We start from the raw sequence: 27,405 nt of genomic DNA, 5'->3' as shown, positions 1-27,405 counted from the left end.
GAATCACCCCCACACCCATTATTTCCCCAAACATTTCCGATCAACATTTTTACTTGACCATTTTTTTTCGACGTATTTGAAAGGTCTGGAAATTATGTCTTTGAGGATAACACCCCCCTCCATAGCCCTCAGGACAAGGGTTGTAAGTTACGCCTTTGAGCATATAATGTTTTTATAGAAAGTTTTGTCGTAGAAGCTTCAAAAAGGGTTAATTCAATTGGAAATTGATTGGACTAGTGCCTTTTTTATTTGTCGAAAGTGACCAGACGGCAAATGACCCCCGCCTCACGCCCATCATTTTTCCAAACATTTCCAATTACAATTTTGAGATACCCATTTTGTTTAACGGGTTTGAAAGGTCCAGAAATTATGACTTTTAGGATAATTAATCTCCCCCAGCCCACAGGGCAAGGGTTGTAAGTTATACTCGTGGTGCAAATAAGATTTTTATAGAAAGCGTGGTCATATAAACTTCGGAGGGGGCTCTTTGGATTGGAAATCAGACGCTCTAGTGCTTGTTTTAAGAGTCAAAGTGATCGAGTGATCGGAGGACAGCTACCGCCCCCCCCCCCACACACAAATGTCGTATTGTCCCGAAATGCATATAATAGAAATTTTGAGATAGCTATTCTATTCAAAATAGTCTAAATATCATATAACAAGGCCCTTGGGGTTGAAACAAACCCCAGAGATTAGGGGCAAGGGTTTTAAGTTATGCCCGGGGGTATTTAAGGTTTTTTATGGAGGAGAGGGTTGTTTAACATTAGAATAGGCTCATTTGGTTGAAAATTGGAAGTTCGAGTTCCTTTTTAAGCGTCAAAAGTGATGGAGGACATTTGGCCCCACTAAAACCCCTCCCTTCACCAAACGCTTCTGATTGAAACTTTAAGGTACCAGTTTTTTCAAAACAGTCCAAATTACATAGAATAATGTCTCTAGTTGAAACACAACCCCGCAGCACCCTGGGGATAGGGTTTTAAGTTATTTTATGAGGGCATATAAGGTTCTTGGCAGTCGTATAAACATCAGATTAGGCTTTTTTGATTTGAAATCGGAAGTTATAGTTCCCTTTTTAAGAGTGAACATGATTTGAGAGCAAACAACCCCCCCCTCCTCCACTTTCATCATTTGCCTTAACACCTACAATCAAAATTTGGAGATAATAACTTTATTCATCGTAGTTGAAGGTTTCAGAAATTATGTCAGTGAGGGAGACACTCCCCTACCTATAGCTCTCAGGGAAAGGGTTGTTATTCCCTTGGGGCATATGAGGTTCTTATAAAAAGGGTGGTCATATATGCTTTGGAGGGGACTCATTGGATTCATAATCATAAGTTCTAGTGCCCTTTTTAAGAGTCAAAGTGATAAGAGCGCAGCTACCCCCCCCCCACACACACACAAACGTGTCGTGTTTTCCTGAGATGTATCCAATAGATATTTCGAGACAGTCCTTTTATTCAAAATAGTCCAAATCTTTGGCAGCGCAATCGTGCTTCCTATGCATTTTGTTTTTGTTTTACATACCAGGGCACTTCGTATCGAAGGAGTTGTCGCAGAAACTTGGAAAAGGGCTTATTCGATTGGAAACTGGAACGGCTAATGCCCTTTTTAATAGTCGAAAGTGATTGGAAGGCAACTTATGTTCTGTGCAAATTATGTTCTGGCCTTGGGAAGGCATTAGAGTTTTGAGCCCAACTTATGTTAATTTCTGCTCGTTTTGAGCTTGACTCGGTTATGTATTGTAATTTCAGTTCGTTTTGGGTTTCATTTATTTATCGATGCTGATTTGTGGTAGTTTCACGCTTGGTAGCTTATTTGATTTTATTTTTGCTAATTTTTTGTTTAATGGAGTTCTTTACTTTCCTTTGAAAAACTTATTTTGTGGAAAAAGTTTAAAAAAAAAATTAATATCATATAACAAGGCTTTTGAGGTTGATACAAACCACCAAAGCTTGAGGGCGAGGGTTGTAAGTTATGCCCCTGGGGCAATTAAGGCTATTAGTTGTCGTAGAAACTTCGAAAAGCGCTCATTCAATTGGAAATTGGAGTGGTTTGTGCCCTTTTTAATAGTAGAAAGTGATTGGAAGGCCACTAACACCCCTTTCATGCCCACCATTTCCCGAAACACATCCAATCAAAATTTTGAGATACCCATTTTGTTCAACGTAGTTGATTTTCAGATGGAAATCATGTTTTTGAGGACAGTCCCCCACAACCCTGAGGACAAGGGTTGTAAGTTATGCCTTGGGGGCATATACGGTTATTTATAGAAGGCATTGTCATAGAAACTTTAAAAAAGGATCATTCGATTGGAAATTCAAAGGGTTAGTGCCCTTTTTAATAGTCGAAAGTGATTAGAGTGCAACTAACCCGCCTCTCACGCCCACCTTTCCCCCAAACACATCTAATCAATACTTTGAGATAGCCATTTTATTCAACGCAGTTTTAAGTTCTCGAAATTAGGTCTTTGAGAATGACAACCCCCTCCCCCCACAGCTCTTAGGGCAAGGGTTGTAAATTATGCCCAGGGGGCATATAAGGTTTTTATATAGAGTTTTGCCGTATAAACTTCAAATAGGTCTTATTCGATTGGAAATTGAAATGCATAGTGCCCTTTTTAATAGTCGAAAGTGATTGGAAAGCAACTAACACCCCTTCGACGCCCACCATTTCCCCAAACAAATCCAATAAAGATTTTGAGATAGCCATTTTGTTCCACGCAGTTCAAAGTTCAGGAAATTATACCTTAGAGCAGGACACTCCCCCTACAGTCTTCAGGGCAAGGGTTATAAGTTATGCCCTGGGGCCATATAAGGTTTTTATTGAAATCCTGGTCGCAGAAACTTGAAAAAGGGCTCATTCGATTGGAAATTCAAAAGGTTAGTGCTCTTTTGAATAGTCGAAAGTGATTTGAGGGCAACTAACCCCCCTCTCACGCCCACCTTTTTTCTAAACACATCCAATCAATATTTTAGATGCCCATTTTATTCAACGTAGTTGAAAGTTTTGGAAATTAGGTCTTTAAGGATTATAGCACCCCCCCCCACATCCCTCTGGAAAAGAGTTGTAAGTTCTACTCGGGGGATACTTTAGGTTTTCATTGAAAATGTAGAAACTTCAAAATGGTTCATTTAGTCGAAAATTGACAGGACTACTGCCTTATCTAATATTTGAAAGGGAATGGAGAGCGAAGAATACCCCTCTCACATATTTAGAATTAGAGGTGAGTCAACAACAGATTCTTCCAATACACTTAAAGTCTCTTATAAAATGTAGAATACTATTAACAACGCTTGGAACTGGTCCTCCTAAACAGCAGATCAAAAGGTCCCTAGAAATTAGGCAATCTGTAATATCTGATGTTGTAAACTGTAAAGCGAAAATTATATTAATAAAGAAAAAGGATGAAGTTCACCAATTCAAAATCCTAGCTAAGTAAAAAACAAATCTTACTAATATATTTTTTGCAGTCTCAAACTCTTAAGCTGAGGGTTGAAAGGGCTAGTGTTTTTTTTAGTAGTTGAAAGTGATTGGAGAGTGACTAACGCCCCTCTCACGCCCACCATTTCCCCAAGCACATCCAATCAAAATTTTGAGATAGCCATATTGTTTAACGTAGTTGAAAGCTCTGGAAATTCGGTCTTAGAGGATGACAACCACCCTAACAGACCTTAGGGTAAGGGTTGTAATTTATGTCCTGGGGGCATATAAGGTGTTTATAGAAAGCGTGGTCGTTTCCAAAAGGGCTCAATCCATTGGAAATCGAAAGGCCTAGTGCCCTTTTTAATAGTCGAAAGTGATTGGAAGGCTTGACATTTTTATAGTAAAGATCGAAGTGGGTATAATGTATTATTTTTGTTGTTGTTGTTGTTTAGACCAGGGCACTTCGTATCGAACGAGCAGAAATTATCATAAGTTGGGCACAAAACCCCCATAACTTCCCAAGGCCAGAACAAAATTTGCACTTTACTGAAAAAATGCAAATGAATGTGAATTGTCAGTTTAATATACATATGCGGATATTTAATAATCAAAATGTTAATACTATTTGATTTATTAAAGTTATAAAAGTAAAAACATTTATATTTTTTCAGTAAAGTGCAAATTTTGTTCTGGCCTTGGGAAGGCATAGGGGTTTTGGCCCCACTTCTGTTAGTTTCTGCTCGTTTTGAGTTTGACTCGGTTAATTATTGTAATTTCTGTTCGTTTTGGGTTTCATTTATTTATCGATGCTATCGATTTGTGGTAGTTTCATGCTTGGTAGATTATTTGAGTTTTTTTTGCTCATTTTTTTTTAATGGAGTTCTTTACTTTACTTTGAAAAACTTATTTTGTGGACAAAGTTTTTTTTAATTAATAGTAGTAATAGAGGTAGTAAATGTTGCAGTGGTAGTAGTATTAGTAGTTGTGTCCACTTATTGCCTTTTGGTCAATTGTTCTTTCACTTAAAGCATTCTCTGAGAGTTCCACTTTAATACACAAATCAATTCTTAAGATACGCTACTGCTACTTTTGTTACATGCTACTTCCACTACTACTACTTTTTACATGCTACTACTACTGCTACTGCTACTACTATTATTACTACTACTCCAACTACTAATTTTATTACAAATATTTTTAAGGCTAAGAGCGTTAAGATCAAAATTTGAGAAAATAAATTTAACACACAGGTTATCCTAAGGGCATATCCGCAATGTTATTTATAATAACGGCTAATTTTATTAAGTTGAAACTTCCAGGTCTTCCAGGTTAGGGAATATTGAGGGGAGAAGGTGAACTGAATCACAACATATCGTCTATATATAGACTGTAAAAAGGGTGTATCAAAAAATCAGAGCCAACTCTATAGCGTTGCCTATAGCAAAGGCCATACGCCTCCAATGTTCTATTATTTATTTATTATTGTTTATTTTTATTCCTAGAGGCACTGCATATGGAAGGGGTCAAAAGTGATTGGAAGACGACGAACACCCCTTCCACACCCACCATTTCCCCAAACACATCCAGATAGCCATTTTGTTCTACGTGGTTGAAATTTCTGGAAATTAGGTTTTTGGGGATAACAACCCCCACACAGCCCTCAGGGCAAGGGTTGTAAGTAATGCCCTGGGGGCATATAAGGTTTTTATAGAAATTGTTGTCGTAGAATCTTCAGAAAGGGCTCATTCGATTGGAAATTTAAATGGCTAGTTCCTTTTTTAATAGTCGAAAGTGATTGGAAGGCAACTAACACCCCTTCCACGCCCACCATTTCCCCAAACACATCCAATCAAAATTTTGAGATAGCCATTTTTTCAATGTAGTTGAAAGTTCTGGAAATTATATCATTGAGCATGACACCCCCCCCCCCCAAGGTCTTCGAGGCAAGGGTTATAAGTTACACCCCCAGGGCATATATGGTTCTTATAGAAGGGATGCTCGCATAAACTTCAAAGAGGGCATTTAATTTGAAATTGAAAGTTCTAGTTCACTTATTATGAGTCAAAACAGATTGGAGGGCACCTAACCCCCCTCCCTCCACGCCCTTTATTTCTCAAACCCATCTGATAAGAACTTTGAGATAACCATTTTTTTAAATAGCATTAAGTAAAAAAATTAGGTATAAAAAAATGGCCTTAACAAACCCAGTAAGTGCACATGAAGCTAGATGCAATCTTTTCAAGCTTAGTTCTCATGTCTCCAAATACCTGCAACATTTGATTTCGATCAGTCATTTTAACTAGGGTCTGTCCCCCTAATGGAGTCAAACTTTGGTAAAGAATGAGGGGGGGTCAAGAAATAAAGTTTCAAACACTTATTTCTGTGGAACTTCTGTAGACAAGGGTGTCACATCCTTATTTGTTTTGGGATGAGAGAAGGAGTAAAAATATGCTGATAAATAGAAAACCGAATCTTGCTAAGGATTTCTTTTTTTAAGCAAGTAAATAATATGCTTTCTCGAAAAGCTGAAAATTGTAGAAAAGCATCGCTACAAACTCCATTATTCTGTACATTAATTGTTTTGAAATATATTTTGAGGAAGCAAGCTGGGTAAAAACCACTTTTGTGGCGCAAAGCGTTTAAACCTAAAAGAAGAAAAAAACGAGTCTTTTGTTCGTAAATGTTAATTTACATATTTTCTGAGCTAGTATAAAATTTTAAATATAGTATTCTCGTCTTTTGGAGTGCGTCAAACTGTCTACTTCCTTTTAAAAAAATGTGGCGGAAGACTGGAAATATGGACTGGCGAATTTGTCTCTTTTTTTCGTTTTCAAGGCCGGTATAACTGAGGAGCCAAAATTTGAAAAATGGGACAAAAACGACAGTATAGACAATATTTCTGGAGAAAGTGCCGAAAACGAAACAAATATTGATAAATAAACTTCTAATCTAGTTTAAAACATAAATGAGTAGATTATCCTGCTTCCAATTCTCTAGAGAACGGATGGTCTGGACGAGCTATTAGTGATGAAGAACGGGTGAGATTTCTAGAAAGTGGGAAAAAGATATGAATTTATCATTGGGGACTATTTTTCCCTTTTATATATGGGGTGGGTATCTGGGGGATGTCTCTTTTCATTTTTATTCTATCTTTCTTGATCAAAGTTCATGGCAAAATCTACCACTTTAAAAATATAATAAAGAATAGTATTCATTTGCTAGAAAAGTAGCAAGGTATTAATTGCTTTTAAAAAATAAGTTTTTTGTTGAAATTAGTGGCGACGTATTTGCATTACGGGTATCAAAATATATCATAAGTTATACCTTGATTCGGTAGAAAGGAAACCGTAAAAACACCGCTTTTTTCATCGACCGGCACCACTTTTTGGTATCGGTCGAGTGTTAACACTGCATACAATAGATATTAATGTAAATGAATAAATAAATCTCAAAACGAGTGAAACTTAAATTGAATATGCAAATCAAGCTTGAAACGAACAAAAATAACTACAAACAAGAGTTTGGGTATCGCCTCCTTCTCTCACTGTAAAAGTCTAAGACCTACTGCGTCATTGGCGCTTTACTGAAAACTACATGCGCCTTGAACAGTCTTGGAAAGTATAAACAACATCAAATTGAATATTTGATGTATAATGACATTAGTTGTTGAAAGATTCATCAGTTCAAGAATTTATTTCACGGTAATTTTATTTTTGTTTTTACTGCTGTAAGAACTGGGAAAAAAATATTTGTAATATAATTCGTTTTCGGTGACGCGCAAATGACGCAGTTGGCTTTTGGTTTTTATTTACAGTTAAAGAAGGGGGCAGTATCCAAACTCTTGTTTGCAGTGAAACTATATTCGTCTTGAACAATTTTAGAAAGAACTAGTAAATTAAACTGAATATTTGATGTATAATGATATTAATTGCTGATAGCTCATCAGTTTAAAATTTTACTATAATCTTAATGTTTATTTTCACTGTTAAGTACAAAAGAAAATATTTGTAATAAAATTGGTTTTCAGTAAAGCGCCATTGACGCAGTAGGTTTTATTTATTCATTTACATTAATATATATTGTATGTTTGTTTGCATTGATTGTTTATTTAATTTCTGTCGTTTTAAATTTTATTAACACTTCAATAGTATAATATTTTTTTTTTCGTTTAAAGCTTTATTTTCATAATCTATCTAAGCATTACTCGCTAAGATCTATTTTTTCATTTATATTATTATTTGTTGTATGTTTTTTCCTATGATTGTTTATTTAATTTCTGTTCGTATTTTTTTCCATGACCACACTGCCTTTTCTATGACGAAATCAATAAGAGTTCTAAATAGGGATAGGTCCTTTATTAGACAGTGAAACAAAACTATAAACAAAAGCTCTAAATATTTTGATGACACATTCGGTCATCATCATCAGTAGAGTTACAAACATATCAAAATTAAAACAAACTGTATTTATACCAAACAAAATAATCACTTCAGGGTCAAAGCAAGTTACCGGTTTGTTGACTTAAAAAGTTCACTAACTGTTCTTGAGTTTTGTCATACTTCGTTTAATAAAGGTGGTATAATTTTCTCCTTGTTCTTGAATTCTGTTCTTGAATTCTGTTCAACAGTTAAGAGAATTCCAGAACAGTTAGTGAACTTTCTAAGTCAATGGACCGGTAACCTGCTTAGACCTACAATTTTGACAAAACTCAAAACTCAAGAAACTCGCAGTATTACAAAACTCAAGAACAGTTAGGTAACTTTTTAAGTCAATGAACCTGTAACTTACATTGACCCTGAGGTTATTATTTTGCTTGGTATAAATACAATTTGTTTTAATTTTGACATGATAGTGACTCTACTGCTAATAATGACCGAACGTGGCATCGCAATAGTTAAAGCCTTCGTTTATATTTTTGTTCTACATTCTAACAAAAAGACCTATCCCTATTTGGTCCTCTTATTAATTTCTGTTCGTTTTGGGTTTCATTTATTCTTTAATAGTAATTTCTGGTCATTTTGAGTTTGAATTTTAACAGGTATTTGTATCTGCTGAGCTTAAGTTTAAAAGGGCATTTACTTTTCTTTGAAAAACTTATTTTTGGGAAAGTTTTTTTAATTAATTTTTATTCGTTTTTGATTGCACAAAGTTTCAAGTTTTTAAAAATTCCTTATATCAAAATCATGCTTTAAAAAAAAATCAAATCTTCATCAAAGTATCAAAACTGGTATCAAAGTAACAATATCAAAGTGAAAAAAGTTTGCCCCCTTTGAAATGAGACCCCTTTGAAGTTTATACGACGACCCCTTCTATATGAAGTGCGCCTGGAAAAAAAATAATGGAGTGTGGGGGGAGGCTTGCTGCACTCCGATTACTTTTTACTCTTAAAAAGTGAATTACAACTTTCAATCTCCAATCAAATGAGCCCTCTATGAAGTTTATGCTAGTATCCCTTCCATAACAACTATACATGCCCCCAGGGAATAACTTATAACACCTACCCTTGGGCCCTGGGGGGGGGGCTGTGTCGACACTGGAGTTTTTATTATCTGAATTTTGAACCATTTTTAACAAAATGTCTATCTCAAAATTTTTATCTCATCCATTTAGGGCGTGGAGGGGGGGGGGGGGCTAGTTGCCCTTCAATCTCTTTTGACTCTTAAAAAGTGAACGAGAACTTTCAGTTTACAATCAAATGAACCCTCTCCCAAATTTATACAAGCATCCCTTCCATAAGAACGATATATGCCCCCAGAGCATTACTTGCTCGAACGATACATCCCCTTCCATTATGGAAGGGGTGCTCGTAGAAACTTCAGAGAGGGCTAATTTGATTGGAAATTGAAAGTTCTAGTTCAGTTTTTGAGAATCAAAAGAGGTTGGAGGACAACTAGGCCCCCACGCCCCTTTTTTCCCGAATGCATCGGATAAAAATTTTGATGTAGCCATTAAGTTAACAATTGTTCAAAAGTCAGATAACAAATACTCAGGTGTCGACACAACCCCCAGGGCCCGGGGGCAGTCGTTATAAGTTATACCCTTGGGCATATAGGGTTCTTATGAAACGGATACAAGTATAAACTTCAGAGAAAGCTCATTTGATTCGAAATTGAAAGTTTGAGTTCACTTTTGAATAGTCAAAAGAGATCCGGGGGCAACTAACCCCCCCCCCCCCACACCTTCTTTTTCCAAACCCATCTGATGAAACTTTTGAGATAGACATTTTGTTAAAAAAAAGAAAACATTTCAAAGGTGGGATAAGAAAAACTCCGGTGTCAAGACAACCCCCCAGGTCCGGGAGAAGGCGTTCTAAGTTATGTCCTAAGGGCATGTATGGTTTTTGTGAAAGGGATGCTCGTATAAACTTCATAGAGGGTTCATTTGATTGGAAAATGAAAGTTCTAGTTCAATTTTTAAGAGTCAAAAGATTTAAGGGCAACTAGACCCCCCCCCCTCTCATGCCCTTTTTCCCCAAACCCAACCGCTACAAATTTTGAGATAGCCAGTTTTTTAAAAATTGCCCAAAAATTAGATAACAAAAATCCAGTGTCAACACAGCCCCCCCGGGCCCAGGGGGTAGGCGCTGTGTGTTGTCCTTAGGACGTGTATGGTTCTTATGAAAGGGATGCTCGTATAAACTTCAGAGAGGGCTCATTTGATTGGAAATTGATAGTTCTAGTTCACTTTTTAAGAGTCAGAAGGTATCCGAGGGCAACTCCCCCCCCCCCCCCCGCACACCCTTTTTTCCCCAAGCATGCAGCCATTTCATTAAAAACAATTCAAAGGTCAGATAAGAAAAACTCCTGTGTCGACGCAACCCCCTTGGCCCGGGGGCATGGGTTGTAAGTAATGCTCTGGGGCATATATCGTTCTTATGGAAGGGATGCTTGTATTAATTTCGGAGAGGGTTCATTTGATTGGAAACTGAAAGTTCTCGTTCACTTTTTAAGAGTCAAAAGAGATTGAAGGGCAACTAGCCCCCCCCCTCCAAGCCCTAAATGGATGAGATAAAAATTTTGATATAGACATTTTGTTAAAAATGGTTCAAAATTCAGATAATAAAAACTCCAGTGTCGACAGAGCCCCCCCCCCAGGGCCCGAGGGTGGGCGTTATAAGTTATTCCCTGGGGGTATGTATAGTTGTTATGGAAGGGATACTAGTACAAACTTCATAGAGGGCTCATTTGATTGGAAATTGAAAGTTATAATTCACTTTTTAAGAGTAAAAAGTGATCGGAGTGCAGCAAGCCTCCCCCCCCCCCCCACACTCCATTATTTTTTTTCCAGGCGCACTTCATATAGAAGGGGTCGTCGTATAAACTTCAAAGGGGTCTCATTTCAAAGGGGGAGCCTTTTTTCACTTTGATATTGTTACTTTGATACCAGTTTTGATACTTTGATGAAGATTTGATTTTTTTTTAAAGCTTGATTTTGATATAAGGAATTTTTAAAAACTTGAAATTTTTTACAATCAAAAACGAAAAAAAATTAATTAAAAAAACTCTCCGAAAAATAAGTTTTTCAAAGAAAAGTAAAGGCATGTTAAACTTAAGCTCAGCAGATACAAATACCTTTTAACATTCAAACTGAAAACGACCAGAAATTACTATTAAAGAATAAATGAAACCCAAAACGAACAGAAATTAATAAGAGGACCAAATAGGGATTGGTCCTTTTATTAGACAGTAAAACAAAAATATAAACAAAGACTCTAAATATTTTGATGACACAGTCGGTCATCATTATCAGTAGAGTTACTAACATATCAAAATTAAAACAAACTGTATTTATACTAAACAAAATAATCACTTCAGGGTCAAAGCAAGTTACCGGTCCATTGACTTAAAAAGCTACCTAACTGTTCTTGAGTTTTGTAATACTGCGAGTTTCTTGAGTTTTGAGTTTTGTCAAAATTGTAGGTCTAAGCAGGTTACCGGTCCATTGACTTAGAAAGTTCACTAACTGTTCTGGAATTCTCTTAACTGTTGAACAGAATTCAAGAACAGAATTCAAGAACAAGGAGAAAATTATACCACCTTTATTCAACGAAGTATTACAAAATTCAAGAACAGTTAGTGAACTTTTTAAGTCAATAGACCGGTAACTTGCTTTGACCCTGAAGTGATTATTTTTTTTAGTATAAATACAGTTTGTTTTAATTTTGATATGTTAGTAACTCTAATGATGATGATGATTGACTGTGTCATTAAAATATTTAGAGCTTTTGTTTATATTTTTGTTTCACTGTCTAATAAAGGACCTATCCCTATTTAGAACTCTTATTGATTTCGTCATAGAAAAGGCAGTGTGGTCATGGAAAAAAATACGAACATAAATTAAATAAACAATCATAGGAAAAAACATGCAACAAGTAATAATTTAAATGAATAAATAGATCTTAAAGCGAGTAATGCTTAGATTTAATATGAAAATAAAGCTTTAAACGAAAAAAAAAATATTTTGCTATTGAAGTATAAATGAAACTTAAAACGAGCAGAAATTAAATAAACAATCAATGCAAACAAACATACAATATATATTAATGTAAATGAATAAATAAAACCTACTGCGTCAATGGCGCTTTACTGAAAACCAATTTTATTACAAATATTTTCTTTTGTACTTAACAGTGAAAATAAACATTAAGATTATAATAAAATTTTGAATTGATGAGCTTTTCAGCAATTAATATCATTATACATCAAATATTTAGTTTATTTTATTAGTTTTGTCTAAAGTTGTTCAAGACAATTATATTTTCACTTCAAACAAGGGTTTGGATGCTGCCCTCTTCCTTAACTTTAAATAAAAAAAAAAAGCCTACAGCATCATTGGCGCTTCACTGAAAAAGGAATTATAATAGAAATATTTTTTTTCCAGTCCTTACAGCATTGAAAATAAAAATACAATTACAGTTAAATAAATTCTTGAACTGATGAATCTTTCAACAACTAATGTAATTATACATCAAATATTCAATTTGATGGTGTTTATACTTTCCAAGACTGTTCAAGACGCATATAGTTTTCAGTAAAGCGCCAATGACGCAGTAGGTCTTAGACTTTTACAGTGAGAGAAGGAGGCGTTACCCAAAATCTTGTTTATAGTGATTTTTGCTCGTTTCAAGCTTGATTTGCATATTCAATTTAAGTTTCACTCGTTTTTAGATTTATTTATTCATTTACATTAATATCTATTGTATGCAGTGTTAACACTCGACCGATACCAAAAAGTGGTGCCGGTCGATGAAAAAAGCGGTGTTTTTTCGGTATCCTTTCTACCGAAACAAGGTATAATTTATGGTATATTTTGATACCCGTAATACAAATACGTCACCATTAGTTTCAACAAAAAAGCCTACTTTTTAAAAGCAATTAATTCCTTGCTACTGTTCTAGCAAATTGATACTATTCTTTATTATATTTTTAAGTGGTAGATTTTGCCATGGACTTTGATCAAGAAAGGTAGAATAAAACGAAAAGAGAAATCCCCTAGATACCCACCACATATATAAAAGGGAAAAATAGTCCCCAATGATAAATTCATATCTTTTTCCCACTTTCTAGAAATCTCACCCGTTCTTCATCACTAATAGCTCGTCCAGACCATCCGTTCTCTAGAAAATTGGAAGCAGGATAATCTACTCATGTATGTTTTAAACTAGATTAGAAGTTTATTTATCAATATTTGTTTCGTTTTCGGCACTTTCTCCAGAAATATTGTATACTGTCGTGTTTGTACCATTTTTCTATTTTTGTATCCTCGGATATACCCGCCTTTAAAACAAAAAAGAGACAAATGTTCCACTCTACACTTTCAGTCTTCCGCCACACTTTTTTTTAAAGAAAGTAGACAGTTTGACGCACTCCAAAAAATGAGAATGCTAGATTTAAAAGTTTATACTGGCTCAGAAAATATGTAAATTGGCATATTCGAACAAAAGGCTCATTTTTTTCCTCTTTTAGGTTCAAACGCTTTGCGCCACAAAAGTAGTTTTTACACAGCTTGTTTCCTTAAGATATATTTCAAAACAATTAATGTAAAGAATAAGGCAGTTTGTAGCGATGCTTTTCTACAATTTTCAACTTTTCGAGAAAGCATATTATTTATTTGCTTTAAAAAAAATCCTCAGCATGGTTCGGTTTTTTATTTATCACCAAATTTTTACTCCTTTTCTCGCCCCAAAGCAAAGAAGGTTGTGACACCCTTGTCTACATAAGTGCCAAAGACATAAATGTTTGAAACTTTATTTCTTGACCCCCCTCCTTCTTTACCAAAGCTTGACTCCATTACGGGGACAAACCCTAGTTAAAATGACCGATCGAAATCAAATGTTGCAGGTATTTGGAGACATGAGAACTAAGCTTGAAAAGATTGCATCTAGCTTCATGTGCACTTACTGGGTTTGTTAAGGCCATTTTTTTATACCAAAAGCAACTCTTGCAGCTTTTATGGGAAAAATATTTATGGCATAAATATTTATGGTTTTTATGACATAATAATCCAGAGATGTGGCTTTGTCTGAAAAAAAGATGGAAAAATAGAAAACGAAATGGCTTGCAAAAGAGTGTTACTATGATCACGACTAGATTATAATGACAATTATCGTATTAAAGATACTAAAACGTTAAAAGTGATCATTCGAGTAGGCAGACAAAGGTCACTCGGTATCAGACAGTGTGGTTACACTCGTCAAGACCTACAATGGCCGCACTATGCAAAACATTTTGATTCACAGCAGTGCTGTCACTTGAGGTTGATTTACCGTTTAGTTGAAGTACACGTTTAACAAGTGGCTTGACCTACCTTTTCGCTTACGGTTTGACCACATTCCACTCTTAATGTCAACGAAAGAGTTAGGAAATGAATCTGCTGACGTTTTATTGAACAAAAATGATTTTGCTGACGTTTTATTCAACTAAGATGATTTTGCATGTCAGTTTTGACTTCCTCGAAAAAAAAAGGCGCTCAGCAATGACATTCGATATTGGCAAGGCAAAAAGTATTGTATCAATTTTTAAACGTTTGGAAACATTATTGCTCCAGTTGCAGATTTTAGTATATGGATATGGCACCAATATTCCACTATGTCAGAGTCGTCCAAACTTTTAAGGTTCAAACCATCAGATAAAATTACACTCGATATGAGCTGCCATTCCCGGTCCATCTTTGCTTTATTCAATATGCCGGAGGTATAGAACTAAAAGAAATACTGATGACTAGGAACTGTTAGCTCGTAACTAGAGGGGTCAGAAAATAATGGAAGTCATTTATCTTTTTAGAGGAGCGAAAACGATCTAGAATTGGTTTGATGTTCATATGTGGGGGACCTTCAATAAAAAAAGAGTCCCATTACAACGTGTGAGTATCCCACAACTCGAGAATAACCCTTGTAGAGTTTTCAAATGAAAGCCAACAGGTGGGAGCCAAAATAAGGAATATGTGTTATTCCTCCTGAGTGAAGATTCAGATATATTCATTCCTATATGCATCTTGTCATTTTGCACTGTGTTAAAAGGGATTGCAAAAATTTTTGCATAGCCTAAACCATCCAGACTCTTAGATTTTTTTTTTACAATTATGACTTGAAACCAGGGTATATTAATGACAGCTAAATTTCACAACTGTAACACATGGTTATTTTTCTTCAACAAACCTCTTAACTAAGTGATTTACTCCCATTGGTGGTCCAATCTCCAATCTAGTTCTGTATGGGAGCGCCTGTCTTCTTAACATAATCCGTCCCTCCAACAAATTGACTGAAAATAACAGATACTGACCCATGATCACACTCGCACAGAGCAAGAAAATCTACCAGTAAATCCATTATGACATTACAGAGACTGACACAAACAGACTTATTTGGCTACACACTGATTTATTGTCTAGTCAAGATCCATTGAGAAACGGTTAGTTTTTAATTTGACAAGAAGCTTTCCATGAAAATGAAATGCCAGACCCTGTTAAGCAATGTTTTTTTTGCTTTTATTTTAATCAGACTAGCATGGCTCAACAAATCAGGCCATGTCATACTTTTCACGTACTTCAGTAAGTTGTCAGTGACCGAAAGGAGAATATCATGTTCAACAAGAAATAACACAAACCTTTCTTCAATAGTGGTCTTCTTTTCGTTTTTGGGAAAAGTGATGAACAAGTGGCAGAGTCTGAGAAGACGAAGCAATCCATGTATTTTGATTAACCCGTGACAATAAAGGTTACAGATTGGCCTCCCAACTGAACCATGAAACAGCCTAGGCTACATGAAGGAATAATTGGCTTATAACTTGCTTCCTCTGGACAGCACCTCTGCAACTTAGCATTCAAGTTTGATTTGAATGAATAATATGCAATAAGAAATCAGGTAGAAATTGAACAATAGATAATTTTCTAAATTTTGGAATGCATGTTCTACAGGAAATGAGTGCTAGCCTATACTTGAATACATATTAAGTTCTAAATTAAATATTTGCTTTTGGAAGCACGTTAATTACTGGTTTGGGGAGGGGAGCTGGCTGCTCTCAAATCACTTTCGATTCTTACAAAGGGCAATATAACTTCCAATTTCAAATAAAATGAGCCTAACCTGAAGTTTATACGACCGTCCATTCCATAAAAACCTTATATGCCCCTAGGGAACAACTTACAACCTTATCCCAAGGGTGAGGGGGGGTGTCAACCTCAGAGGCATTGCTATATGTTCTTTAGACTATTTTGAAATGAATCGCTATCTCCCAATTTCAGTCAGATAAGTTTGGTGAAAAGATGGGCTGTCGGGGGGGGGGCTAATTAACCTCCATAACTTTAACTCATAAAAGGGAACTAGAACCTCCTATTTTCAACCAAATGAGCCTCCTCTAAAGTTAAACAACCATCCCTTTCGTGAAAACCTTAAATGCCCCAAGGGCAAAACTTACAACCCTCACCCCCAGGCTACAGTAGTTTGTATCAACTCAAAAGCCTTGTTATGTGATCTTTGGACTATTCTGAATAAAATGACTATTTCAAAATTTCTAAAAAATATGGGAAACACGACGTGTGGGGAGGAGGGGGAGATAGATGCCTTCAGATCACTTTTAATCTTAAAAAGGGAACTGGAAATTCTGATTACCGATCCAATGAGTCCCCTCCAAAGTATAAACGACCATCCTTTGTATAAGAAACCTTAAATGCCCGCAGGACATAACTTACAACCCCTGCCCAGAGAGCTGTGGGAGCGGGGTGTTTCCTCAAAGACATAATTTCCAGACCGTTCGACTACGACGAACAAAATTGCTTTATCCAAGTTTTGATTGGATGTCTTTGGGGAAATGATGGGCGAGGAAGGGGTGGTTGCTCTCAAATCACTTTTTACTCTTAAAAAGGGAACTATAACTTCCAATTTCAAATCAAATGAGCCACATTTGCAGTTTATACGACCATCCATTCCGTAAAAACTTGTATGACCCCAGGGCATTACTTACAACCCTACCCCAAGGCACTCAGGGCTGTATCAAACCTAGAGGCATTGTTATATGTTCTTTGAACTATTTTGAACAAAATGACTGTCTCACAATTTCAACCAGATTTGTTTGGTGAAAAGAGTGGTAGTCGAGGGAGGGGTCTAGTTGCCCACTATCACTTTTGACTCTTAAAATAGAACTAGAATTGCCAGTTTTCAACCAAATGAGCCTTCTCTAAGGTTTAAACACCGATTCCTTCCATAAAAAAATTAATTGCCCCCGGGGCACAACTTAAAACCCTCACCTCTAGGCTCTGGGGTTTGTTTCAACCCCAAACGCCTTTTTATATGACATTTGGACCATTTTGAATAAATGGCTATCTCAAAATGCAGTTGAGGAAAATATGAGGTTTGAGTTGGATATCTGCCCTCCAATCACTTTGAATCTTCTGATTCAAAGTGATTCATAAAAAAAGGCCACTAGAACTTCTGATTACCAATCCAAAAGGCCCCATACAAAGTTCATACGTTTTTTATAAAAACTTATATACCCCAGGGCATAACCTACAACCCTTGCCCTGAGGGCTGCTGGGGGGTTGTCGTCCTCGGACATATTTTCCAGACTTTTAAACTAATTTGAATAAAAAGGCTATCTAAAAATTTTGATTGGATGTGTTCGGGGAAATGATTGACAGGGAAGGAGGGATCGTTGCCCTCCATTCATTTTCGACTATTAAAAAGGGTTACCTTTGAGCCCTTTTTACATCAAATCCTTCGATTTGAAGCACCATGGTCTTACAAAATTGTGCCAACATTGTTCTTCACTTAAGCAGCCTATTGGACTGACTATGATATACTATATATAAATAACGGATGAACTGTCTAACCTACAGCCCTCACCTTGAGGGCTCCAGGGGGGAGGGGTTATATTCCCAAAGACATAAGTACTGGACCTTTCGACAATTTCCAACAAAACAACTGAATGAAATTTTTGATTTGATCTATTTTGGGAAATGATTGGCTTGGGGAGGGGCTGGTTGCCCCCAATTACTTTGGACTCTTAAAAGGGTACCAGAGCTTTCGATTTTCGATCAAATAACACCCCTCCGAAGTTTATATGTTCAGCCATTCCATGAAAACCTTGGGACATAACTGATCCTGGGACATTACTTACAGCCCTTACCCCTGGGCTCTGGGGGAGCTGTGTCAACCCTGGAGGCATTTTCATATGATCTTTGGACTACTTTGAACAAAACGGCTATCTCACAATTTCGATCAGATGCGTTTAGGGAAAAGAAGCTGCCGAGGGGGGGGGGGGGCTGGTTGCCCATCTATCACTCTTGACTCTCAAAATGGAACTAGAACTTTCAATTTTAAGTCAAATCAGTCTCGTCTAGAGTTTATACGACCACCCTTGTCCTCAGGCCTTGGGGGCTTGTATCAGCCCCGAATACCTTGTTACTAAGTCTTTAGAATGGCTATGTCAAAGTTTCTATAGGATCATTTTGGGACAAGAGGATGTGGGGGAGGCGGCTAGTGGCCCTACCATCACTTTTGACCCTTAAAAAAGGTAAAGGTACTTCTGGTTTCCAATCGAAAGAACCACCTCCGAATTTTATACGACCACCCCTTCCATAAAACTTTATGAGTAAATAATGGGCAACTAGTATAACCTATATATCTTTACCCTTAAGGTTGTGGGGGGGGGGGGCTGTCATCACCAAACACACAATTACTGGACTTTTCAACTATATTAAACAAAATAGCTATCTCAAAATTTTGATTGGATGTGTGTGTGGGGAAAAAATGGGAAAGGGGAGGGGGGTTGGTTGTCCTCCAATCACTTTTAATGCTTAAAAGAGCACTAGTAATTTTAATTTACAATTGAATGAACTCCTTTCGAAGTTTCCGCGACAACTCCATCTATACGAAGTGGCTTGGTCAGAAAAACCAAAAAAAAAAAAAATGCAAATAATACATTGTGTCCATATCGCTCTTCACTTTGGCAGCACTATTGCACTGCCTATAATGTACTATATGTAGACAATGGAAGAATTGTCTAACCTAGAGCCCTTGCCCTGAGGACTGTGAGGGGGGTGCAGGGAGGTTGACATCCCCAAAGAAATAATTACTGTACTCTTCAACTATGCTGAAGAAAATAAGTTTCTTAAAATTATTGTTTGATGGGTTTTGGGATATAAAAGGCATGGGAAGATCTGGTTGTCCAATAAAAATCATAAACAAAAAAACTACATCAACAAAATCTCCCCCATAAGGCTCCACGGCAGGGAAAGAACAGGGGAGAAAAAATACCAACACAAAAAAATATATATGTAAAAAAAAATCCAGTTGCCCACTTTAATAATCCCCAGAATGACAAGCTAGGCAGGGGACAACACATGAATTCACCAACTAAAATAAATATCCTACTCAATCCAGAGACATCAACTCCAAGGGAAACCGGAAAAAGCTTAATTACTAGCAAGAAAATCTCTAACATAATTTTTGAACATACCAAACGAGTGGCAGCTTCGTGCAGACACATGGAGCGTGTTCTAAATCCTGTTGCAAGTTGTCAGCGGGTTGAAGTCAAACCTCACTGATGGAGTATAAAGAATCTGTAAATTTCTGGAAGTGTGGAGATGTAAAGTCGATTGATCAGAAACAAAAGATATATTATTACACAGAGCAGCCGGAAGATGGCCGTGCAACTGTGAAAAGATGAAAGAAGAACGAGAAAGAAAACAGAGAGATTTCAAATCAAGTAAGGGTTTAAGTTAAGACCAGTTAGTTTCCTTGATAAGAGTCCTTGCTTTATCATAAGGTTTTGAACGTGGCATCAGAAACAAGGGAAAAGTTGACATCCAAATAACAGAACAATATAAAACATAAGACTGAACTAGGCTGTAGAACAAGATTATAAGAATCAACCCTGGAAATATTTGTTTGAGCTTTCTAAGGATTCCAAGACTCCTGGAGACTTTCATTTTAATCTGGTCAATTTAATGCTTGAAGGGAAGATTTTCGTCAAGCAAGATCCCTAGGAATCGAACGTAACGATCCTTAGGTCTACTTAGAGAACTTCTTGATACGTGTATTTCATCTAAGTCAGGGCAAGCCTTTGAAACTAAAAAAATGAGAAAAAATGACTTCCCGACATTTAAGGCAAGATAATTTACATCAAACCATTGGGTAACTCTTTCAAAACGGGCATTTATTTTTGAACGATGATCAGACCCAGTTCTACCAGCTGTGCCAAGAGTTCTGTCATCAGCAAAAGCAATAAGTGCATCCGGTAAGGACAAACTCCTGTCACAATTAATGACGGATGCTGGTTGACATTGACGACAGCAAATGGCATGGTTTAAATTTTGAACCGCATTAATAAGATCATTGACGTAGATTAAAAAGAGTATCGGCCCAATAACAGATCCTTGTGGAACGCCAAACTCTATTCCCGAAGGATTAGAAAAGTGCGGATCAACCAAGATGACTCGACCAGATAAATATGATAGAAACCGAGAATAAGCACTCCCTCTTATATTAGTATGGGACAGTTTCCAAAGAAAAATCTTGTGCGTTACTGAGTCGAATGCTTCTCGTACATGAAAAAAGAGCAGCAGGTATCAGACCAGAGTCAAGAACTGAATGTAAATAATTCAAAAGAGTTGCACATGCATGCTCAGGTGAGTGCTTCGCACTAAAACCGAACTGAAAATCATGAAAAAAGCGTTTAGAATTAAGAAAATTAAGAAGTCGAGAAAGCATAGCTTTTTCAAATATTTTACTAAACACTGATAAAAGGGATATGAGACGATAATGCGCAGGATCATTCCTTGATCCACCTTTAATAAAAATAATGACGCGAGCACGCTTTAAAGCACTTGGGTATACACCAGTTTCAAAGGAAAGATTAATAAGTCTCGTGAGGGCAGAAATGATGGCAGGAAGAATGAAATTTACAACCTTAGTCGGAATACGGTCTGGGCCAGAAGATGAAGCACCCCTCAAACCCAATGACAATTCTGGCTATTTCAGCTTCAGAGGTAAGTTCCAATGCCATTGATTTAGGACAATGCGGTCCAAAGTAAGACCTAAAGTCAGGTAGAGAAGAAGTAGGACTTACAGAAGAGGCTGTAGTTTTGCCGATATTAGCAAAATAGGAAGTAAACGCATCTTGAACTTTTAACTTACCCTCTACATTTTCGCCTTCCATCACAATACATGAAGGGGCAGAAGGAGGCAGAGAAGATGGCCTGATAACAGAATTGATTACTTGCCATGTCTTCCTAATGTCTTTACCACACGCAGAGAATTTTCTGTGATAAAATAACATAAAAGGAGGTATTTTTATATTTTCTTTGGACTATTTTAGGCAAAATTGCTATCTCAAAATGTCAATCAGATATGTTTGGGGAAAAGAGGGCGTTATGGAGGGAGGAAGTGTTTATTTTTCCTCGTATCACGTTTGACTCTTAAAAGAAAGCTATGACTTTTAATTTCCAATCAAGTGTGTCTCCTCTAAAGTTTATATGACCACCCCTTCCATAAAAACCTTATATGCCCCCGAGGTATAACTAAGAACCCTTGCCCCGGGCTATCGGGGGTTGTGTAACGGAAACCTTACCATAGGATAATTGGAGTTTTTTTTTTGTTTTTATTTTTGTTTTTTTTTACCAAAATAGCTATCTCAAAAATTTATCGGATGCATCTGGGGAAAAGAGGACGTGGAAGGGAGTATAATTGTCCTCTAATTACTTTGACTTTTAAGAACACCCCTAAAACTTCTGGTTTTCAATCAAATGAGCCCCTCCGGCTTATACGACCACCGCTTCTATAGAACAACGTTATATGCTAATAGTGGGCAACTAGCATAAGTAATAGCCCTTTCCTTGAGGGTATTTTTTTTGGGGGGGGGGGGAGATCAGTCACCCGTAAGGAAAAAATACCGGACGATTGAAATGTAATGAAAGAAATAGGAATATTAAAATTTTTATTTGATGTTTGTTCGGGAAATGATGCCGATGTTCGGGGTAATTGCCCTCCAACCACTTTTGACTCTTAAAAAGGGCACATGAACCTCAATTTCCAATCGTATGAGCCATTTTTGAAATTTCTACGACAACTACTTCCATACGAAGTGCCTTGGTCAGAACAAAAACAAGTGCACTGGCAGAATTTTCAGGGGGGGGGGGGGCAAATACCAAACTATCAGTGGTGGTTGAGTGACCGGGAATATATTTCAGAAACTTTTTTACGTTGGAATATGTTTATTTTTAAACACTTTTAGGAAAAAAACTCTCAAGTAAAAAGAACAATTAAATTGCATGCAAAATGAACTAAAATAAAGTACATTTTAAACCGCAAAAATTCCTGGCAAAAGGATCAGTTTGTTTAATAAATAATATAAGAAGGGAATAGCCAGCCGAACAGCCTCTTTCGCATCGGCCATTAACGATATCTTCAGTATTTTGAAAACTATTCGAGAGTGTTGTGTTTAATGAGATTTATGATACGTGTGAGGTGCCTCCACACCAGTTTGATTTTCGAAAAGGCCTCGGGTGCACCCATGTACTTTATATTCTTGCTAACATGTTACTTGATGCTCATCTCTCGCGAGAAACTTGGATCTTAGGTCAGTATTAAGTCAAGAGAGCTTTTGACTCTGTGATTCATGCCCAGATTTTGGTAGAGCTGTGTAAGCGAGTCGTGCTTTCTTCTATTTTTAGGTCACTACGTGATATGTATAGGAACCTCAAGCTTCGTGTTCGTTTGCAAGATGGTGAGCCTAGTAGGGAAATTTCCGTACAGAAGGGAATTAAGCAAGGGGCTATAGCGTCTCCTACTTTGTATAATAACAGCGTTAATGATGCACAACAAGTTATCTCTCCGAGTTATATTTTCAAGCATAAGGACTTGTCACTTCTGGGTTTTGCAAATGATCTTTTAAATTTGTCTCGGTTGCTTTCTTCATTAGAAAATAATTTATCGCGTCTTGAAAAAAGTTATGCTGATTTTGGTTTGCAGTTTAATGCAGAAAAGTCTGCTGTTTTGTTTTTTAATTGCCCTGAAGATAATGCTACAGTCAGGCTTGGTGGAATTACCGCAACACCGTCTAGTCACATTACGTACCTTGGCCAGCTGATTGATCGTAATCTTCGAGAAACCCAGTCATTGCTTATTGAACACCTTTCTAAAAAAAAGTACACATTGCCTATGCGGGTGATGTCACTAGCCGTCGCAATTCAAGCCGTAAATATCTGGCTCGTCTGTAATGCAGTAGCTTTGCCTCATGTCTTGTACCTTTCTCCTTTTTGGAAGCTCCTGAGTGCACATAACAAGACAGACATAAGGTCGGTATTTTTCAAGTATTCCTATTATCTGCTTCAAGTACCGCCTTTTGTTAGAAATCGCCATATTGTTGCGAAATATGGCATTGCTGAGCCTCTGAGTGCCGTGGAGGAGTTAAAACAGAATTACGAGAAAAAACTAAACCTGGTGGACCCCAAGTGGGTCCACCTTCTCAAATAGCTATGTTATTATGTAGCTCTTTCTGTTTGTATTTGTTTTTCTTGTCAGTTTTGCTTTTTCTTTCTTTTCTTTTTGTGCTCTGTCTTTTTCTGTTGATTGTAATACGGGTTATTAATAAAATTCAATCATTCATTCAATATATTTAATTATTATGCATTCAATCTTAAAAGAAAATCAAACTAAAACCAAAATTACAGAAAGATTGCTTCCGTAGATTATAACAGATGTAGACTTGTCTCTATGCAATTTCCTACACCTTAGAATAGTTTACAGAAGGAGCAGAGATACTAAAAAAATCATCCTGCCTGCACAGATACCACGTTTTGATTTTATAACAGTCATGTAAAATGTACCTTTTTCACAACAGGGCAATTCTCCCCCTCGAACTTAAATCCTTTATATATTCAGACATTAAAAAAAAATACGATAGCGAAAGAAAAACAAATTATTTCACATTTCAATGATCTCTGTTCGGATTTTGATGGGCAATCAGACAGTTCGTGGTAATTATCTATAAGTACGGAGCGACCCGGCTCAATAGTAACCGAAAATCGAAAAAACTCAATTTGATACCAATTTATATATCAAAAGACTTGGCTTATTATGCTGATTCCAAATATAGGCTAAGTTTCATTAAGCTTAGTTTTACCCATCAAAAGCTACGAGCCTGAGAAAATTTGCCTGGTTTTCTAAAAAAGGGGGAAAGACTCCCTCGAAGTCATAGAATTTTAATGAAAATCACACCATTAGATTCAGAGTGTCAAAGAACCCTTCTGTAGAGGTTTCAAGCTCATATCTGCGAATTTTGTAATTTTTGCCAGAAGAAAGATCACGGATGCGTGTTTATTTGTTTGTTTTTTTCCCTTGGGGTGATCGTATCGACCCAGTGGGTATAGACCATCGAGAAAGAATTCATTGTAATGTAAATGAGAGGTTCTAGTGCCCTTTTTAAGTAACCAAAATAATTGAAGGGCAACTAGGCCCCCTCCCACGCCACCTTTTCCTCAAAATCGTCCAATCAAAATTTTGAGATTGCTTTTTTCTTCAGTATACTTTAAAGGCCCAGTAACTATGTCTTTAGAGATAAAATAACCCCCTAGAGCCCCTGGGGAAAGGTTTTTGAGTTATAAAATTAACATATTGTTTTCTTTGTTATTGGGAATATACATACATTTTTCGGGTGGGGAGGGGAGGAAGAATTTTCTGCTGGGAGGATTTTACACTGGGTTTAAATGGAGAGGGAAGTTTTCAGGGGGTGAACTTTTCAGGGGAAATTTTACACTCGGTGAATTTGCCTGAATTCCTATACGGAAGTTCTTTATGTCTTACTTTTTCTTTACCGATTCAATGTTAGGTGTGGAGTTGTTAAGGGTAATGGCCCGGGTTAAATGTTCACCAGGATTGAATTGCCCAGAGGATATTTCTGTGGAGGCCGAGCCAGGTGTTATTAAAAAACTATCAGATATTAAATAAAAAAACAAGTTTTTTTTCCAACTGAAAGTAAGGAGCGGCATTAAAACTTAAAACGAACAGAAATTATTACGTATATGAGGGGGTTGCCCCCTTCTTAACACCTCACTCTTTACGCTAAAGTTCAAATTTTGTCCCAATTCTTTAAAAACAGCTACTGAAACACAAGGATCATTTAATTAGAAAAATAAGTAACTTTTTTTGAACTGCCGAAAAAATGTAGCGTGAAGAGCGAGGTATTGAGGAGGGGGGAAACCCCCCTCATATGCGTCATAATTTCTGTTCGCTTTAAGTTTTAATGTTGCTCCTTACTTGCAGTTGAAAAAACTTTTTTTTATTTAATGAAGCTTATAGATAAACATTTTTCGAAAGGCAGTGAAAAAAAGTATGTCAATCAAACTAAAAGTATATAAAAATGGAAAAAGTAATTAATTAAAAAAATTACACAAAACAATAGCCTACTTACAAAAACTAATATATAAACTCCCAGCATTCAGTTCTGTTGAGCAATGCCGAAGCCTACTTTTAACAATATCGACAGTTTTGAACTTGTATAACAAACATCAGAATATTTAATTCCTTTGGACTCATTTTTTTTTTTTTTTATTAACACACTCTCAAAGTTATTTGTCCAAGGTAAAGTATCAAAATTAAGATTAAAAAATCAAATAAAAATCTTTAATTCAATATTTTTAATTTAATTTTGAATACCTAAAACCAATATATTTGACACCTTTATGCTCATAACTGTAAAAAATAAATTAATCTTTTTCAAAGCGACAACAATATAAATACAATCACTCCTCGAAAAATAAATAAATGACAATAAAATACAAAAAGCGTATCGGTTCAGAGGGGAAATACAAAAATTCCTAGCATTCCGTTCAGAGAAAACATTTCTGATTATAGTGGCTTCATTTATCAGCTCATGGGTACTCTGGCAATGCAATCAAAAGTTGACGGCATATTTTTACTTAAATAGTCTAGCCCCTTATTAAGTTGTTTTCCTTGTGTTTTATTTTAATTATACGAACTTTCTTGGGTACTAGTAACAGCACTAATTACTATTAAACAAATACATATTTAGGATCACCAAAAAAAAACTGATTCGTTGGTCAAATGTTAATAATAGTTAGGCTCTCACACTTTCATTATAGGGTCAAAATCTATTGGCAGGCAGTTAACAATGGGGCAGCACACATTTTTTCTATGGTTTTGCATATTCTGCTTTTTTCTTGGTTTCCTAATAATTACTTTGTAGTCCCGAATTTCCATGGGGGCCATGCCCCCTACCCTCCCCCATTCCGGCTCCCATGAACAAAATCAACAATACATTGTACCCATATCACTCTTTACTTACACAGCGATTTTGTGCTGCCTAGGATTTATTTTTGTTTGTCGTCGATATTTTGAAAAACAATATTATGATACTCAAGATAACATATAGTAAAAAAACCCCGCAAGTAACGCCATAAGCTTTATACTTTTACGGCTAGGGGAGGGCGTAGGGGAGGGGCAGTAATCAAGCTCCTGTCTCCAGTAGTTTATTTATTTATTTTGCAGTTGTTGTTGTCTAAGGGTGCGAGTTTTCGAGCATAACTCCGTTTGTAGGCACTTTCTGTAAATACTTTCTTTTCCGTTGAATCATGTATTATAGCGTTAATTTGTCATACAGTAAAATTAGAATGAAAATTAAAAGCACTTGAACTTGAACTTGTTCGTTTTAAATATTCAACTTAACTTTTGCTTGTTTTAAAATTTATTTATTCATCTATGTTATTACTATTATTATTTTTTTCTATGAGGTTTACCTTAGCACCACCATCTAGAGTCAGGTCATCCTTTAGATTATTCCAGTCAACAGTATCAACAAAATCAACTAGCTTAACGACCTCCTTTTCAAAATAGATGTATTTACCATGACTTAGTCCGAAACACAGAATCAAGCAGAATGTCAAAACATAATCCATGACAGCTTAAAGATTATAGTCCGATTGGTTACAGTTATTGCTTCTGTCTTCAAGCACACTAAGACAGTTTACAGCTTAGAAAGTATTTTTTAAGGAAACAAGTGTCCTTGCTGGAATTTATGAATGTAGATAACCTCCTTCTTTATTGCACTTCTTTAAGATTATAAAGGTCACGAGATAAACACACAATGCTAAAACAGTTTCTATAAAAAAAAGCATATAAATATAAGCCATATGACTAAACTTCTCCGCAGTTTGATTAATACATCGTTGCCAAGTTCTTGAACCCCAAAGTTTTTAGAATCACCTTCTTTAGAATCACTTTAGAATCACTAAAAGAAATGTCGATTAAGAAAACACTCATTTAAAAATAAACTCATGGAGCCATTTATGTCGAAGTTTTCAAACGTTATGCTGTTGGACAAAGCCCACGAATAATTTACAGAATTTTAAAAATTTATGAGCCAAAGTCTTATAAAATTTTGTGATATAACACAATAATTATTATAATTTTCTTCTATGACTTTCCCTCTTATAGATATTTATAAGCTAGCTACAACTAAATAAACATAT

General features: G+C 36.3%; 1 protein-coding gene across 1 annotated transcript in view; it reads right to left on the bottom strand.

Annotated features, from left to right (window-relative positions):
- Nucleotides 1–26,854, bottom strand: part of LOC148941708 (uncharacterized) — an 82,432-nt gene extending 55,578 nt beyond the window's left edge. The window contains exon 1 of the mRNA XM_089104482.1: nucleotides 26,781–26,854. The gene's annotated coding sequence lies outside the window, so the exon portion shown is untranslated. The remainder of the gene's footprint in view (nucleotides 1–26,780) is intronic.
- Nucleotides 26,855–27,405: the final 551 nt, after the last annotated feature.

This window comes from Artemia sp. Qi Xiang Cuo, chromosome 18 (genome assembly GCF_049724085.1).
Source record: "Artemia sp. Qi Xiang Cuo chromosome 18, ASM4972408v1, whole genome shotgun sequence".
Classification (NCBI taxonomy): Eukaryota; Metazoa; Arthropoda; class Branchiopoda; order Anostraca; family Artemiidae; genus Artemia; species Artemia sp. Qi Xiang Cuo.
The sequence above is the reverse complement of the archived record's forward strand: the minus strand, read 5'-3'. Positions and strand labels throughout refer to the sequence as shown.